At 56.8% G+C, this 9,419-nt stretch overlaps 1 non-coding gene across 1 annotated transcript; it reads right to left on the bottom strand.

Annotated features, from left to right (window-relative positions):
• Nucleotides 1–316: 316 nt before the first annotated feature.
• Trnar-ccg (transfer RNA arginine (anticodon CCG)) lies at nucleotides 317–389 on the bottom strand. Its single transcript has one exon. It is a non-coding gene; the product is annotated as a tRNA-Arg (tRNA).
• Nucleotides 390–9,419: the final 9,030 nt, after the last annotated feature.

Genomic DNA, 9,419 nt, shown 5'->3' with positions numbered 1-9,419 from the left:
TCATTTCTGAGAGGTAAAGGAATTGCATGACAATCTGCAGAGCTAGCGGCGTCAAAATTAACACACATACTTGATGTGACTCAAAAGCCGAACGAGTTACTTTCCGACGTTGTTTTAGATGTGCAAGTGCCAGTCAAAACTCGCGGTGGGGGCAGTCTGCCGACCATTTCGCTAGTTAACACCGGTCTTGTTGTGTGTGTTTCAGGCTCAAGACCATATCCAAGCACAGAATGGTCAACAGCAACATTCAGACGGTTTCGTACTGCTCAATTGCTACATTAAAACGGTATGTTTCTTTTTCAGAACTGGAAAAACACGACCGTGACAGGATTCGAACCTGCAATGTTCGGATTCGGACTCCGACGCCTTATCCATTAGGCCACACGGTCACTGACGACCAAGTACAACTTATATACGACTCATCTCGAAACGCTCACGCCCCTGAGGAATTGTGTTTTCGTTCCACACAGCCGCTGCCCCTTACTCTTTCCCACCCATTCGTTGCATTCAACCTCTTACGAGACCGACCAAGCATAGACAGGAAAACAAGACCACACACTTTGCGCATTCGGAATCGATGGCAGGGTGTCCCTTGCCGCATTTGCTACGATGGCCATTTGCTACTTCTGCAGAAGCGGCGGCGGCAACGACGACGACGACGACCGCGAGAGGCTCTGAGATTTGTGAGAAATACATCTATAAAATGTAATTCAGATTGCCCCGTCCCACCTTATGCCGTACTGTTTTTTTTTTTCCTTTATTGTCATTTTATACCTACAAAGGTAGGCCGGCAGCGGCCTAATATGCCGCTCTTCGAACACAAGAAACATACAAGAGATAAAAACAGGAAGACATAATCTCAAAACACAGACATGGAGGACAAAAATCAGAAGACAACAGAGAAAAAAAGAATTGAAGTCGTTCACCGACGCAGCACTGTTTCAGTTTAAAAAAAAAAACGGGCAGCACAGCACGGAACAGAGAACAGTAGCACAGGTGAACGGTGGAGCAGAAAACGAAGAAACACTCGAGGCACAGACGGGACGAAAGACACGGACACTGCGGAGATGGGCTTCGGCGCTTGCAGGGGCACAGTCCACACCGAAAAGCTGGGGGCCTGCCAAGGGAAAAAACAGGGGGAGGGAAGGAGGGAGGGGGAGATAGGATGCCAGGGAGGAGGAGGGGAGAAAACGAAAATAGGGGGGTGGAAGCCCAGGGAGAGGGGGAGGGGAGGTAAGGATGGAAGGAGGGAGAGAGGAAGGGAGAGAAGGGAGAGGGTGCTCACAGGAAAATGAGAGGAGAGGGGAAGGCAAGGCTCAAAGTTGGTAGGAGGGGTAGATGGAGGGGAGGAGGTCATCATCCAGGAGGGGGAGTCGGCGGAAGCCACCTTGCGAGAGGGTGTGGAGAGTGTGAAGATGGAGAGCAGGTGGGATACAGGAGTACAGGCGCGGCAGTGGGTTGGGGTGGGAGAGGATGGAAGAGACAAGCAGGTGGGGAGGATCAAGCTTGCGGGAGGTGTAGACGATCCGTATCCGTTGGAGGAAGAGGAGGAGGTGTGGGAAGGGGATGAGGTCATAGAGGAGCCACGTGGGGGAAGGGAGGCGGATGCGATAGGCGAGGCGGAGTGCATGCCGTTCAAGGATTTGAAGAGATTTGTAAAAGGTAGGCGGGGCAGAGATCCAGGCGGGATGGGCATAACAGAGGATAGGGCGGATGAGAGCTTTATAGGTGTGGAGGACGGTGGAGGGTTCGAGGCCCCATGTGCGGCCAGAAAGGAGCTTCAGGAGGTGGAGTCGGGAGCGTGCCTTGGCTTGGATTGTCTGGAGATGAGGGGTCCAGGAGAGGCGACGGTCAAGGGTGACGCCAAGGTACTTGAGGGTGGTTGTGAGGTTAATAGGACGGCCATAAATGGTAAGATAGAAATCAAGGAGACGGAAGGAAGGGGTGGTTTTGCCTACGATGATTGCCTGGGTCTTGGAAGGATTGACCTTGAGCAACCACTGGTTACACCAAGAGGTGAACCGGTCAAGATGGGATTGGAGAAGGTGTTGGGAGCGTTGCAGGGTGGGGGCAAGGGCAAGGAAGGCGGTGTCATCGGCGTACTGGAGAAGGTGAAGGGGGGGTGCAGGTGGAGGCATGTCCGCCGTATAAAGAAGGTAAAGAAGAGGGGAAAGGACGGAACCTTGGGGCACACCGGCAGAGGGGTAGAAGGTGTGGGAATCAGTGTTGTGGATAGTGACATAGGAAGGGCGGTGGGAAATGAAGGAGGCGATCAGACGGACGTAGTTAATAGGAAGAGCAAAGGTTTGGAGCTTTAAGAGGAGACCAGAATGCCACACACGGTCATAGGCGCGTTCAAGGTCAAGGGAGAGGAATATGGCGGAGCGACGGGAGTTGAGTTGTTCGGAGAGGAGGTGAGTGAGGTGAAGGAGAAGGTCATCGGCAGAGAAGGATGGTCGAAAGCCACATTGGGTGGAGGGAAGGAAGCGGTGCCGGTGGAGATGCTGGTGGATGCGGCGGGTTAGAATGGATTCCAGGACCTTGCTGAAGACCGAGGTAAGGCTTATAGGACGGTAGGAGGAGACAGCGGAAGGTGGTTTATCGGGTTTGAGGAACATCAGGATCCGGGAGGTTTTCCACAGGTCGGGGTAGAAGCCGGTGGACAAGACCACATTGTACAGCCTGGCCAGGGTGGAGAGGAAGGGGGCGGGAGCTTCACGGAGGTGACGGTAAGTAACACGGTCGTGACCAGGAGCAGTGTTGCGTTTGGTGCAGAGTATATCGATGATGTCTTGAGTAGTTATAGGGGTATTGAGTTCAGTGTGTGTAATGTTGTCCAAGTACTGGAAGCCAGGAGCTAGTGGAGGGATAGAGGTGTCAGTTCGATCGCGGACATCGGGGAAGAGGGAATAATCGAACTGGGGATCGTCAGGGATGGTAAAGACATCGGTGAGGCAGGAGGCAAAATGGTTGGCCATACTAAGGTTGTCAGGAAAGGGATTGTCATTATGAAGGAGAGGATAGTAAGGGGGGGTTTTGATCCAGTAAGGCGGCGGAAGGCTGACCAGTATTTCGACGAGTTAATAGGTAGGGTAGCATTAAGACGGGTGCGTGTCTGTCGCCAGTCCCGGCGTTTCTTAGCCGCGAGCAAGTTCTGGATGTGTTTCTGGAGTTGCCGGTGGCGTTGTAGTGTGTCCCGGTCACGCGTGTGGAGGAAGGCACGGTAGAGACGACGGGATTCTCGAAGGAGGAGGACGGCCTGTGGGGGTAAAGTGGGACGGTGCGGGTGGATGGCGACGGTAGGGATGTGGGCCTCCACGGCCTCAGACAAGGTCTGCTGGAGAAAGGATGCGGCATGGGTTATGTCATGTGGGCGGTGGTAGGTGAGGGGGTGGCTATCGACTCGGGTAGGAAGGGTATCCCGGTATGAATTCCAGTCGGCAGGGAGTAATCATGGACATACTTGGGGGGAGGGTCAAGGCAAGGATCGGGACGGGGGCGACGACCGTCTGATATGGTAAGAAGGACAGGGAGATGGTCACTGCCAATAGGGTCGAGGACGTCCACCGCTATGCGGCCAAGGAGGTTGGGGGAGGCTAGGACGACATCGGGTGTGGTATTGGATTCAGGGCGGGTGTGTTGGGGAAGAGGAAGGACATCTCCTTGGATGGTGGCGAGGAACCGATGCCACCGCCGTAACTGGGTGGCGGAGCGACTATGGATATTGAGATCTGCGGCAATCACGTAGGAGGAGAAGGTACGGTCGATGTGGGAAAGGAAGTCAAAAGGAATAGGGGCAGAGGGGCGGACATAGATGGTGGCGCAGGTAACGGTGAGGCCGGGGAAGAATAGACTAAGGATCAGGTGTTCCGTGGGGTTGGGAAGGAGGGGTTGGAGCCGAACAGGGATCTGGTGATGGTGGCCAATGGCAACTCCGCCACGCGCTATCGGGAGGGGGTTGTCAGAGCGGTGAAGGAGGTAGGGCGAGGTACGGACAGTATGGTGGGGCTGGAGAAATGTTTCGTTTAGGAGGAAGGCATCCACGCCGTGTGGTGGTGAGGGTATGCATAAGGAGATTCTTGTTGACAGGAAGGGAACGGATGTTGTTAAACAGGATACGTTGCTGTCGCGCCATAGTGGGAATTTAGACGAGGGTGTCGAGACGGGAGAAGGTAAAATGGGCCTGGTTATGGGAGTAGGTGGCGTAAGTGTTGAGCTGGAAGACGGAACAGGCGGCAAGGGATATCTGCTGGAGGGTGTGAGGGCGCTGAAAGGGGTGGATGTTCTGAAGGACAACGGTTACAAAGCGGATGATGTCCTCAGCTGTGGGGGGGGGGACGGAGGGATTGCCGGGAGGAGTGGGGGCATCCAAGGGGCGGACAGTGACAGTGAGTTCAGGAGCGGAGGGAGGGGGTCGGGCCTTGCACTTTTGGGAGTAGGTTGGGTGTTGGAGGTTACAGGTGTTACAGGAGGGGGGGGACTGAAGGTTGGGGCACTGCCGGAGGAAGTGTGCTTCTTTGCAGTGCGGGCAGATGGGGGCCTCGCGGCACTCAGATGTAGGATGTGCATTATAGCGCAAGCACCTCTGGCAGCGGATGGACTGTGGAGGGTAGCGGGAGGGGTCGACCTTATAACGGCGGTTGAAAAGGAGGGCACCCTCCTTGAGGAGGAGGTCTATGGGGGGAGCATGCTCGGAGAACACCCGCATGAGGCGGGTGGGGCCGGCTGGATTGTGAATCCGGCGGACAGCTCGAACCTCTAGATAGGGATGGGCCTTCAGCTCCGCCAACACCTCCTCCTCCGTGATCATCGGGCTAAGCCGAGTGATCACGGCAGTGAGGGTCGGTGGGCGACGGGGCGGCTGGGGTTGTCGGGATGAGGAGGGGGAGGGAGCAGGGGCAAGGGAGGCATGGGGACCAAACCGGGTGAGGGGAATGCGGGAGAGGATGTCGGAGTGGAGGGTGGGGCTGGGGGCTGTGATCAGGACGGAGTCCCGACGGGGGGTGAGAAGGGAGATCGGGGCTCCGGGGAAGTGCTGGCGGAGGAGAAGGGTAAGATTGCGGGCCTCCAGGAGAGAGGGATCAGGGTGAGAAAGGAGGTACCTGTAGGAGGGGGAGGTAGAGGAGGGAGTAGATAGGGCAGGTGGGGTGGTATCCATGGCATCCTGGGGGGTTTGAGGGGGGAGAGTCTGCGACTTCTTGGGAGCAGAAGAGGCTGGGGTGCCGCTGGGACGTTTCACAGCGGGAGAGGGATGGGAAGAGGTGTGGGGGATGGGGACGACCGGGAGATGGCGGGAGATGGCAGGTCCCACCGGCGGTGCAGGCACTGGTGGTGGTGCTGGTGCTGGCGCTGGAGCTGGAGCTGGCGCCACAGAAGATGCAGTGGCAGTGGTTGGCACTGGCGATGGCGAGGGCGATGGTGATGGTGATGGTGATGACGATGATGATGGTGTGGCGTGGGTGGTGGCCCGACGGGCAACAACCCTGGCGGGGGTGGCGTGAGTTACATGTGGGAGGGGAGGGAATGGGTCACGTGAGGCATGGGGGGTAGGAACAGGGGAGGGAGCAACAAAAGGAGCGGGGGTGGGAAGAGTGAGGAGGGGGGGAATATATGGGGGAGGCGGTGATTGAGCACACCACGTGATGGTGGTGGCAGCAAGTGAGGGGGACGTGTACACGATTGCAGTGGTAGTGGCGGTAGTTGTGGGGGTTGTCATGGTGAGAGGATAAGTGGGAGAGGGGAAAAGAGGGAAAATAACAGGGGACAGTCAAAGGACAAGGACAAGAGACTGACGAAGAGGAAGGGTAAGACGTAAGTAGAGACGACAGAACGAAGGACGGGCAGGGAGCGGCGGCGGCGGCGGCGGCGGCGGCGGCGGCGGCGGCGGCGGCGGCGGCGGTCGGCAACAGCAGCAGCGGCAGGAACCGGATACGATAGCGGGAACCGGCGGCGGCTGGGACCAACGGCGGCAAAGGCTCGGGACAACGGCAGCTGCAGCGATCACTGAAACTCCTAGCACTTCGATATTAACGACAATAATATCGAAGGGCGCAACCCTCTCGAGTTACGCCGAAGATCGATGCCGTACTGTTTTTTTTTTTTTTTTTTTTTTTTTTTTTCCTTTATTGTGATTTTAATACCTGTGACAAACAGGTAGGCCGGCAGCGGACCAAGTATGCCGCTCTTCGGCCTCAGAGTATACACAGAACAGAGAGGAGTGAGATATAAAAACAATCAAGACGGCGGGGTACAAACAGTAGACAAAACAGAGTTAAAACGGAGTCGGTCACGTGCGTAGCACAATGGATAAAAGCGGAGAAACACGGTGCACAAACGCAGATGGCAGATGGCCACACGTGAACCAGCGGAGCACAAACGACGAAACACAAACACACTGCAGGAGAGTCGAGGCACAAACACATGCGACGGTCTTCGGCGTAGGACGATGAAAGTAACTGATGGAAGACAGCAGAGTCGTGGCCTGCCAAGGGGAAAAGGTGTGGGGAAGAGGAGAGAGAGGGGGAGGGGAAGATGCCAGTGGAGGAGAGGGATGGAGGAGAAGGGGGAGGGTAGGGGGAGTGGAAGCCCAAGGAGAAAGGGGAGGGGAGGGAGGGAGAGAAGGGAGAGAGGGTGCCCACAGGAAAAGGAGAGGAGAGGGAAGGTAAGGCTCAAAGTTGGTAGGAGGGGTAGATGGAGGGGAGGAGGGCATCATCAGGGAGGGGGAGTTGACGGAAGCCACCGAGGGAGAGGGTGTGGAGGGTGTAAAGATGGAGAGCAGGTGGGATATAGGAATGCAGGCGCGGCAGCGGGTTGGGGTGGGAGAGGATGGGAGAGACAAGAGGGTGTGGAGGATCAAGCTTGCGGGAGGTGTAGAGGATCCGTAACCGTTCGAGGAAAAGGAGGAGGTGCGGGAAGGGAATCAGGTCATAGAGGATCCGCGTGGGGGAAGGGAGACGGATGCGATAGGCGAGGCGGAGCGCATGGCGTTCTAGGATCTGAATGGACTTGTAGAAGGTAGGAGGGGCAGAGATCCAGGCGGGATGAGCATAGCAAAGGATAGGACGGATGAGGGACTTGTAGGTGTAGAGGATGGTGGAAGGGTCCAGACCCCATGTACGGCCAGAAAGGAGCTTAAGGAGGCGGAGGCGGGAGCGTGCCTTGGCTTGGATCGTCCGGAGATGTGGGTTCCAGGAGAGGCGACGGTCGAGGGTGACACCAAGGTACTTGAGAGTAGGTGTGAGGGTGATGGGACGGCCATAAATAGTAAGATAGAAATCAAGGAGACGGAAGGAACGAGTGGTTTTGCCTACAATGATCGCCTGGGTCTTGGAAGGATTGACCTTGAGCAGCCACTGGTTACACCAAGTGGTGAACCGGTCAAGATAGGATTGGAGAAGGTGCTGGGAGCGTTGCAGGGTGGGAGCGAGGGCAAGGAAGGCAGTGTCATCGGCGTACTGGAGAAGGTGTAGGGGAGGTGCAGGTGGAGGCATGTCTGCCGTGTAAAGGAGGTAAAGAAGAGGGGAAAGGACGGAACCTTGGGGCACACCGGCGGAGGGGTAGAAGGTGTAGGAATCAGTGTTGTGGATGGTGACATAGGAAGGACGGTGGGAAAGGAAGGAAGCGACCAGACGGACATAGTTGAGAGGAAGAGCAAAGGTTTGGAGCTTGAAAAGGAGACCGGAATGCCACACACGGTCATATGCGCGTTCGAGGTCGAGGGAAAGGAAGATGGCGGAACGACGGGAATTGAGTTGTTCGGAGAGGAGGTGAGTGAGGTGAAGGAGGAGGTCATCGGCTGAGAAGGACGGCCGAAAGCCACATTGGGTAGGGGGGAGGAGGCGGTGTTGGTGAAGGTGCTTGTGTAGGCGGCGGGTAAGAATGGATTCCAGGACCTTGCTGAAGACCGAGGTAAGGCTGATGGGACGGTAGGAGGAGACAGCGGAAGGCGGTTTGTCGGGCTTGAGGAACATCAGGATCCGGGAGGTTTTCCACAGGTCGGGGTAGTAGCCGGTGGACAGGACCACATTGTAGAGCCTGGCCAATGTGGAGAGGAAGGAGGCAGGAGCTTCACGGAGGTGACGGTAAGTAACACGATCGTGACCGGGAGCAGTGTTGCGTTTAGGGCGAAGTGTAGCAATGATATCTTGAGTGGTGATTGGGGTATTTAGTTCTGTGTGTGTGATGTTGTCCAAGTACTGGAAGCCAGGAGCAAGCGGGGGGACAGAGGTATCAGTTCGATCACGGACATCAGGAAAGAGGGAATAATCGAACTGGGGATCGTCAGGGATGGTAAGGATATCGGAGAGGTAGGAGGCGAAATGGTTGGCCTTACTAAGGGCATCAGGGAAGGGGTGGTCATCATGAAGGAGAGGGTAGTAGGGAGAGGGTTTAGATCCGGTAAGGCGGCGGAAGGCTGACCAGTACTTGGACGAGTTGATAGGTAAGGTGGCATTAAGACGGGTGCATGTCTGTCGCCAGTCCCGGCGTTTCTTTGCCGTGAGTAAGTTCCTGATGTGTCGCTGTAGTTGCCGGTGGCGTCGTAGTGTGTCCTGGTCACGTGTGTGAAGGAAGGCACGGTAGAGCCGGCGGGATTCACGCAGGAGAAGGACGGCCTGTGGGGGTAAGGTGGGGCGGTGCGGATGGATGGCAATGGTAGGGACGTGGGCCTCCACGGCCTCAGACAAGGTCTGCTGGAGAAAGGAGGCAGCACGGGTAACGTCAGCAGGTTGGTGGTAGGTGAGGGGGTGGCTATCGACCTGGAGAGCAAGGGAGTCCCGGTAGGCATTCCAGTTGGCACGGGAGTAGTCATGGACATATTTCGGGGGAGGGTCATGGCGCGGGTCGGGACGGGGGCGACGACCGTCTGATACAGTGAGGAGGACAGGGAGATGGTCACTGCCAATGGGATCAAGGACGTCCACCGCTATGCGGCCAAGCAGGGTGGGGGAGGCTAGGACGACATCGGGAGTGGTATTGGAGTCAGGGCGGGTGTGTTGGGGAATTGGAAGGACGTCGCCTTGGAGGGTGGCAAGGAACCGATGCCACCGCCGTAACTGGGCGGCAGAACGACTATGGATGTTAAGGTCGGCGGCGATCACGTAGGAGGAGAAGGTACGGTCGATGTGGGAAAGGAAGTCGAAAGGAATAGGTGCAGCGGGGCGGACATAGATGGTGGCACAGGTAAGGGTAAGGCCGGGGAAGAAGAGACTAAGGATCAAGTGTTCTGTGGGGTCAGGAAGGAGGGGTTGGAGCCGGACAGGGATCTGGCGGTGGTGGCCAATGGCAACTCCGCCACGCGCTATCTGGAGTGGATTGTCAGACCGGTGAAGGAGGTAGGGCGAGGTGTGGACGGTGTGGTGGGGCTGAAGAAAGGTTTCGTTCAGAAGGAAGGCATCCACACGGTGGGTCGTAAGGGTATG

The sequence above is a fragment of the Schistocerca gregaria genome, chromosome 3 (genome assembly GCF_023897955.1).
Source record: "Schistocerca gregaria isolate iqSchGreg1 chromosome 3, iqSchGreg1.2, whole genome shotgun sequence".
Lineage (NCBI taxonomy): Eukaryota > Metazoa > Arthropoda > Insecta > Orthoptera > Acrididae > Schistocerca > Schistocerca gregaria.
Note: the sequence above shows the minus strand (reverse complement) of the source record. Positions and strands in the feature narration are given on the sequence as shown.